The sequence below is a fragment of the Somniosus microcephalus genome, chromosome 1, assembly GCF_052327205.1.
Source record: "Somniosus microcephalus isolate GS21.2 chromosome 1, FLI_Smic_1.0, whole genome shotgun sequence".
Taxonomy (NCBI): domain Eukaryota; kingdom Metazoa; phylum Chordata; class Chondrichthyes; order Squaliformes; family Somniosidae; genus Somniosus; species Somniosus microcephalus.
The window spans coordinates 354,837,772-354,861,010 of record NC_140987.1 but is presented as its reverse complement, the minus strand read 5'-3'; positions in this window follow the sequence as shown (position 1 = coordinate 354,861,010).

Sequence of the window (23,239 nt, the reverse complement as noted above, 5' to 3'; positions counted from 1 at the left end):
GTTGGTATGTGTACATTGAGTAAGACTAGAATCAAAATTGGCTGTCACACTGTCTAGGCTAAGGCATGAAGAACGGGCACTTGGGTAAGATGCCAGAGGGTGCCTGGCACCTGTAAAATCATAGTCAAACAAAAGTCAATACTTTCAGGAGAGACCACCAGGGGAGGAAAGGGGAGGAAAACTGATTTACAAACAGCAGGAATCATGAGATTACTGAGAGGAAAGTGCACCATTCATGCCTGTGTACTAATTGTTCACCTTGCACAAATAATTCCTTCCTTAGTGACGGAGACTAGTATTATATTCTGGTAAGCATCCACTTACCTTTGTTTATTGTCAAATATTGTATTTTGCCTGTGATGGGCATGATAATACAAATATTTATTTTTAAATGAAGGCAAGTAGAGATGCACTTCCCATAGATTTCAACAACATGGCCACTGTTGAAATCCATACAAATAGGACTGTTGACAAGTTTGCTAATTCCCTGGCTCTGTTGCCATTTATTCTGAAGTGCCAGTAGGTGTGGCAGTGGCCAGCACAGTGCCAGAGCATGACAAATATTTACAATTTTTTCCATTGTTCCCCATGGATCCGCTCTTGTAAGACATGCTATGATGCTGGAGTCGATCCCATCAAATTCTTGTGCAGAAGACCAGCAAAGATTTTTACACAGCCATGTTGTGCTTAGACAATGGATGTGCCAATTATCACCTGCAGTTAGCCAAGAGCACTTCACACTTCAACTTCCCCAAAAAACTGAACAAACTCAGCCAATAAAGAGAGGCCATTTCCCAAGCCTTGAGTATATCCATGGAGATGTCTGTAGGCTGGATCATCCCATCCTATCTGAGTATCAACAGAAGCCAAGGAGAAGTTGAAAGAATAGTGCTGAAAAAGTAAAATTAGACGAAAAAGAGTGGCTCCCTGTCCTATCCCACATATAAGGAACGATGGCAGCCATTCCAATGCCACCTGACTGACATTTGGAAGAAATGCACCTCCTTGTGATTTCACCAGAAATCAGTTTGTTTTTCAATGTGGATACATGTGCAGTACAAGGTCACCAATATGGTCACGACCTCGAAATTAGATACCCATAAACCTTTCCTACAGTATTTTACAGTGCCGTAGAGAACCAGTGTATGAATGGAAATCTGTGTATGATTGTTCATCGAAGCTGCAACCTACGTTGAAGCCCTACATTCTGAGAACTACAGAGGTTTTGTGATCATTTGAGCAGACTGCTGTGCAGACACACAAGAGATAATGGACTATAGTTATGTTAAGACTCCAAGAACAAAATCCTTCCATAACCACTTAGCAATGCAGATAAGAACAGATATTAAACAATAAGATGTTATTGCAGAAGGATGCGCTGTGCAGTTTTAGGGACAGGGGAAAAGGAGCAAGGCAAGTGCATCAAACACTGTTTCACTTGTAATGATGCTTATTCTTGGACTGTTATTCCAACAAAATCTCACAAACTCATTGCAGAATTCTGAATTCCTCTTAATCCCTGCAATCATGCATTTGTAGGCACTCATTTCCTGAGTCAAAATCTACCAATTATGCAAGAATTGCAGATTGTGACCTCTCATGGCATATAATGGTTTTTCAAACTATATAAAAAACACAGGCTGATATTAATCAAGTCTCATGGTACACCAGCTAAAACAAAAACAATCACCTCGTACTGCATATGCTGTAGAGTGTACGGCCTAGAAATTGAGTTTGCCTCCGCCAGGGCTGTAGCGCCCGAAATTTAGCGCCAGCGTTAATTGCCGCTGCGCCCGCCAAAAATTCAGCTGCGCCGCGCCCAGACGGCTGCGGGCGCTAATGGAGGGTGTCAGCGCCTCGCAATGGGCGCTGAATGCAGGATTGCGGCGCTAATCCCCCGCTGCGGCACCCGATGCGGTGCGGCAGACTGGGGTACTGCAGGCCTCCTCCTTCTGTTAAGGAGGAGCTGCCTGCAGCCGACCGCTGGCCGGTGGAATCGCACGAAAAATGAGCCCGGCACCTCGGAGAAGTGCCGGGCTCGAGGCCCACACACATCTGTGCCGCGGGGGGGTGGTGGAGGAGTCCGGGGAGGGAGGTGCGGGCAGGCGGCCGCCGGGAAAGCGGCCGGCCGCCGCGCCACCTTAGTGCGCCGGCGCTAAGTCCAGCAAGAAACTTTTGAAAAATCGTTGGTTGCGGCTGCCACGGGCGAGGCGGCCGCAACTGAATTTCGGCGTCCGGCCGCGTTACCACGGCAACCGGGACGCTGCGCACACCGATGACGTCATCGGTGCCGGCGCAGCGCTACCGGCTAACGCCGATGGTAGGGCCCAAATCAATTTCCGAAGCGGCTATAATTCCGGCGCAAGGCCCTCTAGCGCCTCTAATTGGGCGCTAACCCCACTCAATTTCTAGGCCTACATCTTGATACTACCCTGCAAAAGAGCACAATGGAACTGTGAGACATTTCCACAGTAAAGTCAAAAATCCCATTCCGATCTCGACAGTGCTGGTTCAAAGCCATTCTACCAATATTGGAATGACTCAAATAACATCACACTGATAGTCAATGAGCAATTTTATTTATATTAACGTGAGCTGGCCATTGACTGTAGCCAGTCACAGTGTTTTCCCCTAAATTCCTCCTTCCCTTTCCTTGCGCTGAATTTTCCGAGGTGGTAGCGGGCGAGATTGGTGGTGGGTTGGGTGGAAAAGTTGTTATTTTTGACAGTGGGTTGGGAACCCGCTGTCATCTTGCTCCCATGCGCCTTTCCCATAGGCGCGTCTGTCATACCGAAGCCAACCCGAGCTGCAGCGGCGGGTGACCAATTGAAATCATTATGAGGTACTTTACAGGCACTTAAGAGCCTTTTTCCTCCTTTTTAAATTTCCCTGCATGGCCATGGGATTCACCCAGCTCGGGAATCACGTCTGTCAACCTGAGGCAGGAGTTCTGTGGCCATTGCTCCAGCTGATTAGATGGCAGCTTGGAAAGAAACCCAAAATAAAACATGTTGATTACATCAGCTAACAGATCGATGGAGATTCTGTTCTACTTGAAAAGATACTGATAAATGTTAATTCAGAAATTCCTGAAGGGATGTAAGTGCTACCCTGGATGGTGAGGGAAATACATTTTTCACTGGCCATTCTCAGTTGTTGCCTTCCAACCCAACAGTAATTGCAGTGAATGGATCTGCACTATAAAAAATGACCATTTAAATAAATTTTTGTGTCGTTTCTGGTCAGGTTTTTCTCACAGTATGCTGTGATTGTCCAGTTACACATTAAATCAAGTCATCAACCATAACAATTTAATTCTCATCACTCATTCCACTGGTTCAATTTGCTTTCAGACCCTGAATATGACTAATTTAATTTTTCAGTCTGAGACTTTAGGGTGAATTTCTGCAGAGGTTCTCTCACTTGACCATTGGTAACTTCAATGGAAGAGCTGTAGAAATCCCAGAAACACATTGTAAGCACCACTTACACTGTTTGTCAGGGATTCCGCAGCTCTTCTGTTGAACTTGCATAAGATTATAAATCCACTCCATTACAATTACATTTAAAATCTGCTTAATTTTATGTATTACCTATACATACACATCTTTTATTTGTACCAGTTACTGATACAAAAGTCTATAGATTTGTGACTAAAGCACCAATAACTTCCCAATTAATGTACTTTTTAAATTATGTTCTTGACCGTATTTGTAGATGGAGTCGTATTACTTAATGATATTATTTCAATATTTCTTGTCACTGATATATAACTTTTATTATATTATTGTACAGTAAAGATTCAACACCCACTATGTTAGATTAAACTTAAAATTTAATCTGGCCATGGTCCCTTTAAGGATTCCGGCTTAAAACGTGTCATGAATGACGTCACCAGACCTGCTCTATCTAATTGGGCCGGATAACGCGCTGGGCAGGCTTAATAGGCCCCATTAAAGTAAATTCATTTTCTACAGCGGGATGGAGCTAGCAGCGGGGTCGTGACCCGCAAAGGTAAGGAAAATTCCGGCCATTGTCTTCCCACCGCTGAAGGTACAGCTCAGAGTATTGGGAATGGCAGGAGCAAACGCACATCTTTCTGCTCTGATTCACACCAATATTTATCCCTCAATCAACATCACTAAAACAGATGATCTGGTCATTATCACATTGCTGTTTGTGGGAGCTTGCTGTGCACAAATTGGCTGCCACGTTTCCTACATTCCAACAGTGACTGCACTTCAAAAGTACTTTATTGGCTATACAGCACTTTGGGAAGTCCTGAGGTTGTGAAAGGCGCTCTATAAATGCAAGTCTTTCTTTTTTTAATCACCGTTCTGCATTAAAAACACTTCTTTAACACTACACTTGTACATACTCATTTTTTTTCGAGATTATTCTACTTTTGTCTGTGCAATTACCAACCTAACATTGGGGTGTCTATATGTTTTGTACCTGAGCTGAAACTGCTTCAAGCAGCCTCTGCTCAGGTACACCACTGAAGGAGCAGTACAGCTCCAAATAAATTGGCTTATTTACATGTATATCATGATACCTCTATTAAAGAACATATCTAAAACCAGAGCGGCTCAGAAATCAGCTGACTACACATATTTAATTGGCTGTGAAGCGATTTGGGACATCCTGAGGTCATGAAAGTCACTATACAGATGCAAGTCCCTTCATCTTTCTTTTCATCTATTCTTCTGAAATTTGGAAAATTGAAACAATGGAAATTACAATCTCTGTTGGTTTCTGTCCAGTTTGCCCTGTAATTGGTTACAATTTATATACAACCATCTATATTCCAAAGGCAAAAAGCATCACAGTCTGAAGTAAATGAAAGAGTAACAGCAACCTGTGTATTAGTGTGATGACATCATTACTGATCAATGCTTTCAGTGCTGTGACCTTTTGGAGCAGTGTTGTTCTGAACCGCAACTACCGAAATTCACCTTTATCAGTTCCAGTCATGAAACCAGAACCAAAGTGGAAATTCCCAGGGTCCTAACGCCAGAATAATTTAAATATTAGGTAGGTACCTCCGACAGCACCAGTGTTTCGATTTACCCTCATAGATCTTTTATCTTTATGCCAAGATTGCTAATTTGCTTCTAAATCCCAGTGGTTGTTTCTTGATAGTTTCTGGGAACTAGATTGGAACCGGATAAACATATTTCAGTGAGAGCTCTAACCAGGGAACCAGCATTTCTTCTTTTTGGGTTGGACAAATACCAATAAAAACAATATAACATTTATATAAATAATGTCTTTGGCATACTGAAATATCCCTGGATACTTCACAAAGGAGACCAAACGCTGGGGTGTTTATATATTTTATACCTAAATTGAAACTGCTTGAAGCGAGAGAAAAAGAGTAGGAGAGGCAACTGAAGTCATGGCCAAAGAGGTAGGTTTCGTGGAGGCTTTTAAAGGTGGGAACAAAGGTAGCAAGATGGAGAGTTTCAGGAATACAATTGCAAAGGATAGGACTGTAGTGTATGTACCCGTCTACCTTTAAGGGAACTATTGAATGTAACCGTTCACCTTTAAGAGAACTACTTTAGGTGTGGCACTATTTGTTTGGCTTCTGTATACTGTAATACCGATAGTGACCACACCAGTATATAAGTGTTGTGGCAGGATTGCTGGGGCAGATTCGCCCGGACCTTCGAATAGTAAAGACCTGTTTGTTTGTTACTTCTGAAGTCTGTGTATTTATTAACTGCACAACCCACAGACTTTACAGTGGCGACGAGTCCGATCGTACCCTGCGGCAAGACTACCAAAGCAACGAAGAGCGTCGAAGAGAGGCAACCGCCCTCGGCGTGCTGCTGAAAGAAAACACGAGGCTGCAGCAGGAGGAAGGAGGAAGACTTTAGCAACAAAAGCTTCCATCTGCAACAGGCACTGACTACCCTTCTACCACGGTGCGGAGTGAGCCGATCAGCTGGAAACAAGGCGGCCGCGGAGACTGTGAGTAGGGGAAGGTGTAGAGAATATCCGGAGGATAAGGGCTGTGCACTCGACCATGGTCGAGGGGGGGACGGAGCCGGTCAGAAAGTCGGGTCCAACGGCGTCGTGAGACAGTCGGACCTCGATCGGCGGGAAAACCAGGCAGCGACCGCAGCCATGAAGCGCTGAGACTGTGAGTAGGCGCGGGAAGAGAAACCCAGCCGCAGCCGGGGAGGGAAACACCGGTCTGCGAGAGGGCTGGGAGGTGAACAGGAACCGTGCGGGTGGGAGAGAGAGACAGAGCCGAGCAAGGGGAGAGAGACTGCGCGAGAGCCAGTCCAGCGGCTGAGCTGTCCTCCACCAACGGGGTACCCAGAGCCGGTAGAACCGAACGTGCGGGAGAGGGAGAGACAGAGCCGAGCAAGGGGAGAGAGACTGTGCGAGAGCCAGTCCAGCGGCTGAACTGTTCTCCACCAACGGGGTACCCAGGGCCGGTAGCACCGAACGTGCGGGAGAGAGAGCGACAGAGCCGGGTACGGAGAGAGAGACTGCGCGAGAGCCAGTCCAGCAGCTGAACTGTCCTCCGTTAACGGGGTGTACCCAGCGCCGGTAGAGCCGTGCGGGCGGGAGGAAAAGACAGAGCCGAGTAAGGGGAGCTGTGCGGAAGCCAGCCAGCGGCTGAACCTGTCCGCTGTGGGGGAAGCGTACCCCTTCCACCGGGAAGAAACGCGGGAAGCCGCCATTAGGCGGAGAAGACGCCAGAAGCGGGAAACCGCCATTGAAGTGGGCGGGGCGAGAAAGGAAGAGCGGGAAACTGCCATTTTCGCGGGAAAACCGCCATCTTAACTGACATACCGCCGTTGAAGTGGGCGGGGAGAGAAGGAAAGAGCGGGAAACCGCCGATTTCGCGGGAAAACCACCATCTTAGAAATAAACAAATAAATAAGAATACTTAAAGAAATACTGGTGCTGCTCCCAAGGGAAGAAAGATGCCTAAGCGAGGGAATATTAACGACTTTAATTCTGAAATAGAAGACTGGGCCACGTACGTGGAACGCATAGAGATCTATTGCGAAGCCAACAAAATAGAGGAAGACGACAAGGCGATAACATTGCTAAACTCGATGGGGGCAAAAACATACGGGCTCTTGAAGCATCTAATAGCACCAAATAAACCAGCGGATCAGACCTTCGAAGAGATTGTGGCTGTGCTGAAGGACCACTTGAACCCCACACCGTTGATGCTGGCTGAACGATTCAAATTCTACGCAAGAACGCAGAGGAAAGACGAAAGCAATGCGGAATACTTGGTCGAACTGCGTAGGCTAGCGAAATACTGCCAGTTCGGAGGGAATCTGACAGAAGCGCTGCGGGACAAGTTCGTATGCGGATTGTCCAAAGAAGGGACGCAGAAGCGACTACTGGAAGAGAACGACCTCACACTGGACAGGGCTGTCCTTATAGCTGCATCGCACGAAGCCGCAGCGAAAGGAACGGCGGAAATGCAACTAAAGGCGGCGGCACTCGGGGTGGACCAAATTACTTCAAGCACAACAAAATGCTACCGTTGTGGGAAGACAACGCATGACCAGAATCAATGCTGGTTTAAGAACCAAGAGTGTAGGAAATGTGGCAAACTGGGTCACATTGCGAAGGTATGCCGGTCCGGGAAAAAGACCAACAATCAAAGGAAGCCACCACAAGAAAAGTACAACAAGGTACACAAGGTGGCTGAGAAGAGTTCAGACGAACAGAATTCAGACTCAGACCCAAACAACCAGGAGCTGGGTAGTCTGAGAATCCACAATGTGGGTAAAGTAACGGATCTACAGACCATCTGGGTCATACTAAAAATAGCTGGAGTCCAAGTAAGAATGGACCTGGACACTGGATCAGCTCTATCAGTCATCAACCGAAGGGACTACCACCGGCTATTCTCTCACATACCTTTAAGAAATACCAAGTTCGTATTACAGACATACACGGGGCATAACGTATACCCCGTGGGGAAAATAAGAGTCAAGGTGAGAGATAGGGGTAAAGAACACCCAAGAATGAACTTGTACGTATTACCTGAGGGAGGACCACCACTTCTAGGACGGGAGTGGATTAAGAAAATAGACATGGAATGGCATTACCTAAAAGGCATAATGAGGGAGGACTCGGTGCAAGCTATTAGCTCAGATTCTGAAATGGATGATGATAAGACCAAGTCGAATATGGAAGACAAGGCTAAAAGGGACTTGCCGACGATGGGGAAGAAAACGAAGACATGCAGAAGGACTTATGGTACCAAGAAGAATAAAGCTGCAGAGCAGAACTCCAGGTTGACAGAGAATTCTGAGCCTATTCAAGCAAAGGATTCATCCACGACAGAAGAACACCGAGCTCGGACGCAAACTTATTTCAAAGTACGACAACAATTAGAACAGTTGAGTGACCGTCTCGTACAAGAGATGAAAAATATGGAAAAGTTCTGGGACACCGAATGGGAGAACCTGGAAAGACAACAGAGACAGCTAGCTCAAGCAGAGAGCGACCATAGAGCCATCGTGGTCAAATACCAATCACATTCCCCTGATGCTGTTCAGGAACTAGAATATTTACAGAACGAACCAAAGGAAGAGGAATCTTCAGGAAGCCAGGATTTTATTCCAGTTCTTCTCTACGACTCCTTACAAGCAGAGTGTGAGAAGTTGAAAGAACAGTATGAACAGGCCCAGGCTACAATTCTGGAGGGGGTTAACTTGGCAGCCTCCGAAAAGCTAGTTTCAGTAGAAGCATATGAACAACTAAAGGTTGAACATGAGCAAGAAGTCCAAAGGCTGCAGGAAATTCTTGATGAGCTCAAGGCCAAGACAGACTCATCGGTAGAAGTTCCATCCATAGATGAGAAATTAGAGGTGAAAAACATGGCAGAGCATGAAAGACAGGATGTCCAAGAACTCATAAAAACATTGAAGGACACCCAAGACAAATATGAGGCGGCAATGACCGAGGTTCAACAACTTGAAGAACAGATTCAACTGGGAATCCTTTCAGTGGAAAGAAAGGAAACTGTAAGAAACTCAGAAACTGTAAGAATGGTCCCTGAACATGAACTAGAGAGCATCAGGGCGCAACTTTTCCGAGCGCTGAAAGCCAAAGTTCAAGAGGAACGTAAGGTGGAAGTATTGGAGAAAAAGGTGGATGAAATGGAGAAGACTCTGATCCACCGTGTTCCCAGGGAAGAGTTAACGGTCAGCCAACTCCTTCATATGCTGAAGGACAAGACTCTGCAAGGGGAACAATCTGAACACGAGCTTCAATCTTCAGGGGGAACGAGTTCGGAGCTGTCAAAAGTCACGGAGATAGCTGAGGTGGCAACACAAATTTTACAAGGATGCCAAAAGTACGTTGAATCACGTCAAGGTGAACAGAAGAATGTGGAAACCGTTACTTCAGTAGAAGGTTTAAATAGCCTGATAACGCAATTCCCGATGGAAGGGAAGGTATTGAACTCACAAATGAGGTCCGTCGTGAAGGAATGGCAGATAACCCAGGAAGAGCGGGATGAATATGAATGCATGAAGAAGTCTTTTCAAGAAAGATGTCTAGGGAAGGAACCACCGTCAGCTAACGTCCAGACGGGTGAGGAGGAAGAAGAAGGCTCTCTCGCTGGCCTAACTCAGGACGAACCCGAATATTACCATGACCTATTGAGTGACACTGAATATTACGAGGATGTGGTCTGCCCAGCTTGTGATGAAAACTCCCAAAGTGCTGAAATCCGGATGAAGCACTTAAGGTCTAAGGAACATAGAGAGTTGGTGGCGCTACAGCTGGCAGCCGAGAAAGGAGCTCCGAGAGTTTCAAAAAGGCAGAAAAGAAAAAGAAGAAGCAGAAGATAATAACTGTCTAAAATATTAGCACTTCTACCATCCCAGGCGGGACATTACTAAAGGAGCTAAATTAGTTGAAAAACTGGAAAATGTCAAGACAGCCAGTTGGTTGTAAAAGTCCGCACTGCTGGTTCAACAGGACGAAAGTTCAAGCTGTTACGTCAAGAAAAAGGCTATGGAGGAGTCACGCTAGCCAGGTGAACCGGCTACACCAAAGAAATGTTGTTCGGAACGAGTCAAGATCAGAGACTGAATCTATGAACTGTTTCCGCAGAGACTGAACCTGTGAACTGTTTCCACCGAGATTATATCTGTAAATTGTTTTATATGACATTGACTCCACCGAGATTATATCTGTAATTTGTTTTATAGTAAGTTGAAGATATGTATGTTTAACGGGGACTCTGTAAGTAATAAGCTAAAAAGGGAGGATTGTAGTGTATGTACCCGTCTACCTTTAAGGGAACTATTGAATGTAACCGTTCACCTTTAAGAGAACTACTTTAGGTGTGGCACTATTTGTTTGGCTTCTGTATACTGTAATACCGATAGTGACCACACCAGTATATAAGTGTTGTGGCAGGATTGCTGGGGCAGATTCGCCCGGACCTTCGAATAGTAAAGACCTGTTTGTTTGTTACTTCTGAAGTCTGTGTATTTATTAACTGCACAACCCACAGACTTTACAAGGACCATGATGGTTGAAGGCCATGCCATCAATGATGATGCAGAGGTTGAGGGGCCACACAGACATCCAGGGCTCAATTTTAACTCAGCCATCAAGCGGGCTTTGAGGCGTGTGGGGGGTTAAAATCGCAAAACCTGGGGGCCGGGACCCCCCCTGCCTGTAACGGCTTCAGCGGCACTTCCCTCTGCTCGCCGCCTGAGGGCTGTTTTTGAGGCTTCGGTGCGCTGCTGCCGTGCCTTCTGGGTCCCTCTCCTCACCTGTTTCTCGAGTAATTGATCTCATTGGAGTAATCAGGCTAGTTAATAAAGTTGTTCTGTTTTGTCCTCTATGCCTCTGGCCTCACCTGTGTCTTGTTAATGTATTTGTCTCCTGTCTCATTTGATTAATTATGTCACGTGACCACTCTGGCCTGTATTTAAGCTTCCTGTTTCCTGTCCTTTTGGCTCAGTCCTGGGTTCGCCTGCCTGCAGGTAGCAGCTCTCGCGAGTCTCGCTGTGTTTTCGAGGTTCAAGGAATCGCCTTTTGAGTGTTACTATGTCTCTGTGTTTTCGAGTCTCAAGTGAATCTCCTTTCGAGTGTTACCCTGTTTCTATGTTCTCGAGTCTCAAGGAAGCATCTTTCAAGTTCTACCTGGTCTCGAGTCCTTGGATAGGTTTCCTGCACTTGGGTCTACTACCGAAAACCCTAGCAAAACGGCCCCGTGAATGCACGGCCCCGTGACACCACCTGGTTCCCGACACCTAGCCATTTTAACCCAGGTGTGTCTGATGGTCCCGAATCAGTCCCACCTGCAACAGGCGGGATTGGTCTTTAGGGCCCTTAAACAGCACTCATTGGCCTTTATAATCCCATTTTAACAGGCCCTTGCCTGTTTAACCCTTTTCCCATGTAAAACACGACTGATGGGGATCACGCCTGTGAAACCTGGCATAAGCGCTATTGGCTTGCTGACTATCAGCTGCAGGTCAACCATTAAAGAGGATATTTGATCAGTCATCATTTGCAGGTGGCAGGACTTTGTTGTTTCAGGCCTGGGGCAACTTTTACCAGGCTTAACCACACTTGTGCAAGGTTGGAGCCTCACACACTTCTCCAGTGTGACCTCCTGTGAAACCCCTCTCGCCACTCTCACTCAGCGCTTCCTCAACTGAGGCATCTACCAGAAGCATGGGAGGCCTTTTTTTCCTTCCCTTCTTGGCATTGGAGGACCTCCAGCCCCATTCGCAAAATGACACATGCCATAACTGCAGAAGTTGCCATCAGAATTTTTATGCAAAACAAACCACTGATGGCATTTTTACAAAATACACAACATTTCACCCAAGTGACTACCCTTGTGACTATTTGTGCTTTATTTTCCTCTTAAGCGTGCTCCTACTTAGTGGTTCCCCTGTGGAGGTCCCTGTAATGATCAATAACATGTCATTCTATAGTGGACACTATGTGGAGCCGTAGAGCTGTATATAGCTATATGTATATAAGACTACACTACCCAGCTGTATGTATATTAAGACTACATTAACCACAATGCACTAGGCTACCCACAAGGCAACAGTCAAGATGGATGCCTCTACAGATAATGTACCTAGTCCACATGTGCTCAATAAAGTATCTAGCAAAATGATAAGAATTTCTATTTATTAATGAACATAAGATGGTACCAGGATGGTGAAGATCTGCTGAAAATTGTGAAAAGCGACATGGAGAATTTGAAGCCACCAGAGCGTTTGAAACTCACAGGAAATATCGACTACAATTGGCAGACTCTTAAACAACAATTCGAACTCTACATTGCAGCCATCGGATTCGGTACAAAGCCAGACGCAAGGAAGATAGCGTTGCTGCTTACGGTTGCAGGCCCACAGGCGATAGAGGTATTTAATACATTTGTATTTAATCCAGCGGAGAACAGAGACAAATTAGACGATGTGCTAAAGAAGTTTGATACACATTGATCTCCCAAAAAGAATGAGACCTATGAAAGATACATCTTCTGTTCTTGGACACAGCAGCAAAATGAGACTTTTGATAGCTTTATAACTGATCTGAAACTGAAAGCACAGACATGTAATTTCTCTGAGCTGAAATCATCCATGATTCGTGACCAGATTGTGTTTGGTATTCATGATAAAAAAGTCAGGGAACGTCTGTTGAGAGAAACCGAACTAAATTTGGAAAATGCAGTGAAAATATGCCAAGCCAGCGAGCTAGCTCGAAAGCACGCGAAGACTTTCAGTGAAATCAATAATGATGCGATTGTAATGAGTGATAATGCTGCTGTCGGTGCTGTGTCCTACAAGGGGAAGAAACATGGGCAGAACAGAAATGAAAAGCAATCGGAGGATGACATTTTTAATTGTAAACGCTGTGGTTACAAACACCAGTTAAGACAATGCCCAGCGTTTGGAAAAATGTGCACAAAGTGTAATGGAAAGAATCACTTTGCCAAACAATGCTTTTCAAAAGTACAAACTAAGAAAGGGCAACGAGTTAATGTAATTGAGGACACTGATTTAAGTGAGACATTTTTTGTAGGAATGGTGTCATGTGACAATATCAAAAAGGATATAGAAAATGTGCAGCCCTCAGAAATGGACAATGCTGAACATAAAGTTAATGCAGTAAAAGAGGACAAATGGATGATCCCACTGCAGGTAAATGGAGCATTAGTTACCTTGAAACTAGACACTGGGGCAAAAGCAAACTTAATCAGTATGAGTGACATTAACAATATGAAAGAAAAGCCCAAAATACAGAAAAAGTCAGTACTACTGAAGGACTATAATGGACAAAAAATAGATAGCTTAGGTGTATGCAGACTTAAAGTGACAGTCAAAGACAAAGTGCATCATCTCATGTTTTCTGTTGTGGCTGAAGGACTTGATTCACTACTGGGTGACAAAGCTTGTGAAGACTTAGAACTGGTCAAGAGAGTCTACGTATAAACTGTGCCATAAGCAGACCAGATGACTCAGGTGATGAAGCAGAGAGCCCATCAAGGATGAAAAGACCAAAGGGTATCCATGTCTTCAAAAAGCCTAGTTTCTCCAAGAAGAAAGAAAATGACTTTAAGGTCAAAGAGAAGCCAAAGGAAGAAAAGCACAAAGAGGAAAAATACAAATAGAAAAAGTCCAAAGATATAACCGCAGCAGATGTTGTTAAGCAGTGGAAAGAGAAAAAGAAAAAGAAGAAGCCTGCACCAGAGCAGGAAGCAGTTCCGGTGGATACTCCTTCTTCCCTCAGGCCAATCTTTGGTGTTCCATTAGCCGAGGCTGCTGAGAGGACTATGCTGTATGATGGGATCCAGCTGCCAGCAGTTTTTCGAGAGTGCATTGACTACATTGAGAGTTATGGCATGAAGAGTGAAGGAAACACTGAAACCCTCTCCAAGCAAAGATCGCAAGGAGACCTCGATCTATACAAGAGCAGATCGATGACAATGCCGCAACTGCATCTTGTCATTCACCGCCAGAACAATCTCATGAAGACACATCAGACTTACCCGTGTTCAGAAGATCCACACGTGAAGTAAAAAAGCCTGATAGACTTAATCTTTGAGTACAATGTAAAGCTTTGAAAATGTGTTGACTGTTTTGAAAATGTTTATGTTTATAGAGCACTAACAAAAGTGTTACTGATATTGTCTTTAGGCCTAGAAATTCAGTTGGTTGCGCCAGCCATTAGCGCCTTAGGAGGAGTAGATGTCGGGCGCTAGGTGGGTAGCGCCCGGGCGCAGCGAGAACTGCGCCTCGCCCCAACTTCACTAGAGATTTAGCGGCGGCGCAAAGTCTTTGCGCGCGCTCAGCTGCGCGCGCAGATCATGACGTCATTTCCTCGTGCAACGCCCTTTGTGCGCCCCCAACCGGAACTTCAGTGGCAACGCCCCATTGTGCGCCTGGCGCCCCTAGCGACTGTTAAGTGGAACGGTGCTCAGCCGATGCGGGGCGCGGGGGGCGCAAATTAAAGGGCACTCCTCCTGCAATATAAAAGGCTGCCATTTCGCAGCACTCCCTCTTGCGAAACGGATCTTTGGAGAGAGACCAAGGTAGATAGCTTTCTGCTTTGGCCCAACACTCGGACAGGTACTTCTGGCTTCAGGCCACAGATTTCCACTAGTCTTTGCCTTCATTGACATCTCATTGTTTGCCAGCATATTATGGGGGCTGCAATGGGTGTCAACGCAGGCTTTCTCAATTACATCCAAAGGGCTCACAGACGCCATGAGAGAGTGGCAGCCCTGGCTAGACGGAGAGGGGGCAACAGGCATCGGCAAAGGCCTTACCCAACCAGGGTATACCGCCAGCAGTTCTCCTATCTCAACATGTCTGAGGAGCAGTGTGTTCGGAGGCTGCGATTCAGAAGGGACGTGGTCACAGAGATCTGTCAGCTGCTTGGCGGTGATCTGCAGCCACAGCTGAGGAGCAGGACGTCTCTGTTGGTGGTAGTGAAGGTGACGGTGGCTCTCAACTTCTATGCCACCGGCTCCTTCCAATCCGCTACTGGGGACATTGCCAACATCTCCCAGTTCGCCGTGCATTGCTGCATCCGCCAGGTGACCAATGCCCTTTTCAAAAGGAGACGTCAGTTCATCTCCTTCTCCATGGCCCTTGCCAAGCAGCAACAGCGTGCAATGGGCTTTGCAGCATTCGCGGGCTTCCCCATGGTGCAGGGCGCCATTGACTGCACGCATGTGGCTTTGCGGGCACCTCTGGAGAATGCCGAGGATTACCGCAACCGGAAGGGCTACCATTCGCTGAACGTCCAGCTGGTGTGTGACCACAGGCAGCTCATCCTAGCTGTCAATGCCCGCTTTCCAGGCAGCAGCCACGATGCCTTCATCCTGCGACAGACTTCTGTGGCAGACATGTTCCAGGCCCAGCCTCACCCACACGGATGGCTTATCGGGGACAAAGGCTATCCTTTGTGTACCTGGCTGATGACTCCGCTTCGTGCGCCCAGCACCCCTGCTGAAGAGAGATACAACGAGAGCCATCAAGCGACCAGGAACATCATCGAACAAACAATCGGCGTCCTGAAGCAACGGTTCCGCTGTCTGGATCGTTCCGGTGGAGCCCTACAGTATTCGCCGGAGCGAGTCTCCCATTTCGTGGTCGTTTGCTGCATGCTGCACAACCTGGCTATCCGCAGGACTCAGCCACTGCCACCGCAGATTGGAGGACCACCTGAGGAGGAGGAGGAGGAGGAGGACCAGCACAGGAGGGAGGCAGAAAGTGCAAGGGCCGCCCGTCGCCGGCTTATTGAACGTCGGTTCTAGGCCCCCTCTCAGGGACTGGCTTGTGCCAATGTCAGCAGATGAATGTAGCCGCTCCACAAGCCCTCAGCCAAGCAGGGCAACCAGGACTTAACCAAAAAACCATGCACACTGCAATTTAACAACAATAATTTATTGAAAACCTCTGCCATTCCCACATTACATGCTCATGTGGAGAAGCCCCCTCCAAAAACACAAAACTACCAGTCTCGGCCTTACAAAAAGAAAGACACCAGTCTCGGCCTTACATAAAGAAATAAAGACACCAGTCTCGGCCTTACACAAAAACAACTGCACCAGTGTCGGCCTTACAACAAGCACCAGGCATCTGTGCATACCTCTACTTTTTGCCCTGTGAGGGCGATGCCTTGCGCATCCTTGCCTGGCCCCTGCCCGCCCTGCTGCTCCTCCTCAATGGGAGCCCAGTGGCTGCAGCAAGGCTGGGGGAAGGCTGCTGAGGGGCAGATGGCGAGACGGCAGATGCCCTTGGGGGTCGGCCTGCACCAGCTCTGGCCTTGGAGTGTCCGGCTGCTGACTGCTCCAACTCTGGCTGGGCGGCAGCAGTCTGTCCAACAGCTCATGGCAGCTGCAATGGCGGAGTGGCAGTGTCGGCTGCAGGAATGGTGGCAACCTGGCAGATCGCAGGTGCTCGCTGGTCGCCTGACACATTGGCACTCGCACGGGCCAGCACTGCAGCATGCGCAGCAAACAGCTGAAGGACAGACTGCTGGGCTGCTGCTGCGCGGCGAGTGCCCTGGCGATGCCTGGCTGATCCAGCGAGGGTGGCAGCAGTTAGTGCCCGTGTGGCCCTGGTCTGTGTCCGCATGACACCAGCCAGTGAATGGACGGCACGACTGAGCACTTGGCTAGAAGCCGACTGTGCTGCCGCGAAGTCCTGCAGACTCCTGGCCTGTGCTGCCGCAATGTCCTGCAGACTCCTGGCCTGTGCTGCACTGAATAGTTCCAGACTCCTGGCCTGTGCTGCACTGAATTGTTGCAGACTCCTGGCCTGTGCTGCCCCGAATTCCTGCACACTGCTTGCCAGTGACTCTATGGAGTCAGGCATCCTTGCCACTGCAGCCATGAGCTCAGTGTGCCTGCGCTCAGCCTGGACGGCCATTTCCTCTTGGAGGTGCACCTCCTCTGCGCTGACCGTCGCAGGACTGGAGGCCGCACTCACCCTCTGGGGAGAAGTCCGCCGAGCTTCCCCACCCCTCCCGCGTTGCTGCAGGCCGCTGGGCCCCGGAGCTTCACTCTCCTCCGACCCTTCCCCCGGCTCCCCTCCAGGGAAGACGTGTCCCCTACATCGCCATGGGCTGGCGTGGCTGAGGGTGGCACTGATGGGCCGGCTTCCTCTTCCTCCTCCTTGTCTTCCGAAGGGCTGACAGTGGCAGCTTGAGGGCCCGCCTCCTCACCTGGAGATTCACCATCTGAAAGCAGGAAGGCACAAGAGTAGCTTTAGAGTGAGGACAGGGCGGCAGCGAGGGAGGCATGAGTGGTGACATTCACCGCATTGGTCGGACAGTGGCAAAGGATGCTGATCTGATGCGCAAGTGGAACGAGAGAGGTCCAAAAGGTGATGCCCTTACCATTGGTGCCCAGAACAGGGTCGGCATCTCCACTGGCGACGGGGCCAATCAGCCGGCCTCCCATAATGCGCTCCACACGCTGGTCGAGGTCGGAGAGCTCTTTGAGGTCAGGACGGCCTCTGCCGGTGTCAGTTCGGTTGCGCCGGTTGTGCGCAACCTTGGCCTGCAAGAGAAAAGACGGCCTCTAAGTACAGTGTGTAGCCCTGATCTTGTCTGCACTGCCTCCCATGGTCGAATAGCTTGGACAGTGTGTAGCCCTGATCTTGTCTGCAATGCCTCCCATGGTCGAATAGCTTGGACAGTGTGTAGCCCTGATCTTGTCTGCAATGCCTCCCATGGTCGAATAGCTTGGACAGTGTGTAAAGTGCTGAATGTGCAATTGATTTTCGTGCCAGTCCCATAGCTGCTGGATGAGGGCTGGCCATTAGGGCTTTCAGGTCCCTTTGCCCATAATGTGAGGTGCACATGCAAGGATGAGGAGGACACTGGAAAGGGTACTCACCCTGACAACCCGAGTGAGGTCGTTGAACTTCTTCCGGCATTGCACAGGAGTCCTGGCAACCACGCTGTTGGAAGACACCCTGTTGGACACCTCCCTCCAGGCTTTCCGGTAGGCGCTGGGCAGCAGCCTCTTGCCACCTTCTGGGAACAAAACATGGCGCCTGCGCTCCACTCCGCCAACCAGCACCCTCAGGTCTCCGTCGCTGAAGCACTGCGCTCTCTCCCTGGCCTTCTCCATAGTCCTGGGCGTTGTACAGGTGAAGCTGAAGTGGTCAGGCCTAGGTTGAGGGCTGCAGTGTGCAGGGCGTGGCAGGCAAACAAATCCACCCTCCCCCTTTAAGAGATGACCGGCGCCAGAGTGTCTGCCGTCAATCAAGAACTCGCCGCACCTGCGCTGCGCCCGGCCTCGGGGGTATCGCTCAGCACCGCCGGCTGAGCGCCTAAAGATAGTCGTGCATCGCCTGTTTTAGTGCAGCAGCAACCTCTTGGGGCGATGCGACTGAATATCGGCGAAGGGGGCGCGACTTTGCGCCGGGCGCAAACTTTAGCGGCCGCCCGACTTTACCGCCCCAAAAGTGGCTATACTGAATTTCTAGGCCTTATTGTTTTCTTGAAAGTTGATTGATATTGATTTTGTTAAGCCTCAAAGAAAGGGGGATGTAATGATCAATAACTTGTCATTCTATAGTGGACACTAGGTGGAGCCGTAGAGCTGTGTAGAGCTGTATATAGCTATATGTATATAAGACTACACTACCCAGCTGTATGTATATTAAGACTACATTAACCACAATGCACTAGGCTACCCACAAGGCAACAGTCAAGATGGATGCCTCTACAGATACTGTACCTAGTCCACATGTGCTCAATAAAGTATCTAGCAAAAGCTAGCTGTGTTCATAATAAGAATGTCTATTTATTAATGAACATAAGAGCCCCTTGCTCACTTTCCTGCTGCTCATGTCTCGACACCTTTGGCGGGCATCCTCTGGGGTGGCGAGCCTGTGAGGGCTCATCAACAGTCTGCTGCTCCTGCGGCTGTACAGGAGTTGAGACGCCTATCTCAGTTGGGTGTGGACTCCGGCGGGGCTCTGACCGAGGGCTCTGCAGTGGCATGGAAGTGTGAGCGCTTGGAGAGGAGCCCCCACTTCCTTGAGGTCTGCCACCAACCTCCCTCTCATGGGTCAGGCCCCCCCCAGTGCCTGCAAGTGGCTTGAGAGCGCCTTGCTGCACATCAGGGGGGGCCATGGGGACCCGTATCTGCAATGGCAGTCCTACTCAGAAGGACTTCCATGAAGGTTTGGTTTCTCTGTTCAATAGATGCCCATCGCTCCTCAAGAGATGTCATTCTATTCTGAACACTCACCATGTTTTCCATACCCTGGTGACTAACCTCCTCCATGGCCGTAGCCCTCCCCTCCTCTACCGTAGCCCTCCTCTCCTCTACCGTAGCCATCCTCTCCTCTATGGTAGCCAGCCTTACCATGGAGGCAGCAATCATTTCCACGTAGGTAGCCATCCTTTCCGTGTTGATGCGTTCATGCGCCACTGACTCCACAAAGGCTCTGCTCATGTTCGCTATGGACTCCTCCATTCGCTCCACACTCGCAGTGACCCTGGAGACAAAACCTGCCAGAGACTCCTGCATCTGTGCATGGAGTTCCATCACCTCTGATCTTACGGATGGACCCAGAGGCAGAGGGTCGACATGCAGCTGAGCCGAGCTGGGATCGTCCTGCGCTCTCCGACGAGGACTCTCCACTGCGGTCCTTGTCTCCACAATCTGCTGATGCTCATTTGTGAGCTGTGATACACCAGGTGACAACTCTACTCTATGTCCCGAAGGTCCCACCGAGGTGTGAGTGTCTGCGCTGGTGCTGGGTGCGCTTATTTCTGCTGACGCTGCGCCCTCAGAGGTTACAGATTCCTCTGAGGAGTCTGGCATCTCAGGCTCTTCCTCCTGCACACTGGGGACGGGGACTCTCGATGGTCCTGTGGGGGAGTCAAGGAAAAAGTTAGAGATGTGATGCCAAGGTTACATGCTCATTGCATTTTGCAGATGATCATAAGTCCATATGATGTAGCTTCAGAATCATTATCAGCGGCTCATGCAGTGCCAATGAGAGAGATGGAAAACTATTCTGTCACCAGCTTGCGGGCATGCACCTGTATTTCCTTCCCCAACTTCCACATCTCTGTCAGCCCCGACAATCTCCAGGACGGCTTCCTCCCAGGGGTGAGCTGAGCTAATTAGGGCGGCCCTCCTCCTGTCCTGGCTCGCTCTCTCCTGTTGTGAGCTCTCTTTTCCTGCAATGAGGGAGACAAGTGGAGGTTGAGTGAGAATGAAGGAGTGAGTGCAGAGATTGCATAGCATAGATACTTAGAAGGAGACAAAGATGGAGTGAGGTTGCAAGACCAAGGGCCCTCCCTGTGTGTTGTCAGTTGTGTTCAAAGCATCAGAGAGGGAATGTGAGGGCTGCATGGTGGAATAGTTATGTGAATATGAGCATAGAGAGAGAGGGAATGGGCAAGGGTGCATGGATGTGAGTGTCAAGTGGGATGTGGAGGAAGAGATTGCTGAAGCTGAGTGCTGGTGAGGAAAGGCAATGGGATCAGATTGAGGGTGATGGGAACTTCATACTTACTTTTCCAGTGCGATGAAGATCATGGAATCTTTTCCTGCACTGCATCCAGGTGCGCCGTGTGATCCCCAAGGAGTTGACTTCACCAGCCACCTGTAGCCACACAGCCTTGGTCTGACTTGGAGGCCTCTTCCTCCCTGAAGAAGGGAACAGGACCTCCCTGTGGGCCCTAGCACCATCCAGCAATGCCTGGAGTGAAGCCTCATCAAATTTAGGGTCAGCTCTTGCCCTTCCACTGGCCGTTGCTCCTGCAGGCTCCTGTGCCATCTTAATGGTGAAGTTTGGAAGCCTGCAGAAGAAGCAAGGCTTGCTGTGGACCTTAAAAGCAGCAGCAATGATGACGTCATATTCTGCGACTTTCTGACTGGAAATACTCAATTGCCAAGGCTTCCCACACGTTGGAAATCAATTGGCCAATTGAGTTAAAATTGCATCAATCTCACAGACCCATTTAGATTAGTGTGGGAAACACGAAATTTGGGGAACCCGCCAATTCCACGCACCTGATTTAAAATCGACCCCCCAGAGTCAGGAGCGTGCAGTACACAAGATAGAATATAGGGCAGGAGGAGGTTGTAGGGTAAGGCCATGAAGGACTTGCAAATGTGAAAGAGGATTTTGAATTCAATGCCTGGATATTAACAGGGGCAGGGTACGTAGGCTGGGGAGTGGAGTTTCAGACAGTAAACCCTGAAGTCCAGGTTTCCCCGCATGCTGTGGAGTTTTAACTGCACAACGTGCAGCTTTTGTCCTTGAAAGGTTCCCTGATTGACAGACTTGACTTCCAGTCAGGGAGGGAGAACTCCGGAGCAGGCCGCAGAACCAGGTAGGTCTGATCCAAGACCTGGGGGGTTCTGATCCCAGGGGCGGTCCGATCCCCGACCCTGGGAGGAGGGGTGTCTGATCCCAGCGGCGGGGGGTGGGGGGCTCTGTTCCCCGACCCCAGGGGACTTTATATGCGGGGGTCTGATGGTGGGGTAGCTTGGGGGGCTGGGGCGGGGGGGAGAAGCACTCCTGCTCCTCCTGGCCCACAAGCAGTGCTGTAAAGGCAATTACCTTGTCCCGAAGCTGCCCTTGCCTCCCTTCAGCTGCCAGGTTTCCTGAGGCCTGGGAAACCCGGACGGCCAGGGTTAAACTGGCAAAGCAGGTTAAATCAGAGACTGCCAACTACATTAAAATATTTAAATTGCCAACCCGCCTCCTGGGAGCGGTTAGCTGCCCAACCCTTGTCCCGCCTCCGTTAAACCTGAAAGTGGACAGGTTGGAGGCAGGTTGGGATCGGGGTTGAGATTTAAAAATTTTTAACTTTGGACCCGACCCCAACCCACCCGTTTTTGGGTGCTAAAATCCAGCACAATGTGTTGAGGAATCGGGAGCCGGTGGTGAGAACTGGGTAATGAGTGAGTAGGATGTAGCGTGAGATATAATGCAGAGTTTTGGCTGAGGTGGAGTTTGAACATGGTGGACTTTGGGGGAGGCCAGTTTGGAAGGCATTGGAAAAGTCAAGCCTGCAGGTGATAAAGGTGAGGGTAAGAGTTTCAGCAGCAATTTAGGTGTGGATGGAAGTGGGTGATGATTCAAAGGTAGAAATATGCAGTCTTGGTGATGGATTGGATGTAGGGAGCGAGGAGAAGCCATTGCATGAAATGTGCTGGTTATGTTGGGACAGGTAGAAGTGGGATCATGAAAGGCTAGTAGCAAAGAGTTAGATCCTAATGGAGAGGTGATGGAGGATATTGGCCACAGAGCGTCGAGGAGGACAAGGAGAGATAATGTACTTCAGTTGGAGTTCAAAGCAAAATGACATAATAAAGCACCAAGATCTCAAATTTGCAATTACGATTTATTATTTAAAAAATAGTTTCATTTGTGAAGTTCTAAAAAGCTGAATAAATATAAAAATCATTTTAAACTATCAAAATCTATATATATAAAAGGATCGTGGTGTCTGTCTGTATGTCTGTCTGTCTGTCTGTCTGTCAGGGGCATCACTCAAACGTTATAGAGCGTAACTACACATATGTTATATCAAAAGAAAGCTTATGATTAGGGGAGTCTCATAGGCATATTTACTTTTTGGTCAGACAAAAATTGTTTGGACAGTATACAAAAAACGTTCAAAAAACGGACAAAATCCGCTCATTAGCGGCTGACCAATCCTACCGCTCATTAGCGTTGAGTGATGTGATGGTTGACCAATTGGGGGGGCGTTTCATGGTGTTTGTGGGCGTGGCCTAATCCTTCAAACTGCCGAGCGGGAGCTGAGCTGAGGTGAGTGGCGGCCATTAAAGACATGCCGGGCCTGAAGCTAAAAAAATGGTAATGGAGGTGAGGAAATTGTTGATTCATTAGTATTGATTCAAGAATTTATCTCTCTCTCTCTCTCCTTCCCCCCTCTCTCTCTCTCTCTCCTTCCCCCCTCTCTCTCTCTCTCTCCTCTTCCCTCTATCTCTCTCTCTCCTCTTCCCTCTCTCTCTCTCTCTCCTTCCCCCTCTCTCCCTTGCCGTTAATGCGGGACCAGGAAAACCGGCTTTCCAACGAGCCATCCCCGACCTAAATCGGACACGGGAGTCCGGAGCGAAAGGCCTTCCGCTGCCGCCCGGCCAACCGGGTCCAAAGGCCCGCCTGGTTAAACATGAGGAACCCCGGGCTTGCTTCTGAGCGATGGGCACCCGGCCTCCCGGTGTCGGATATACTCCATTCTGGTACCG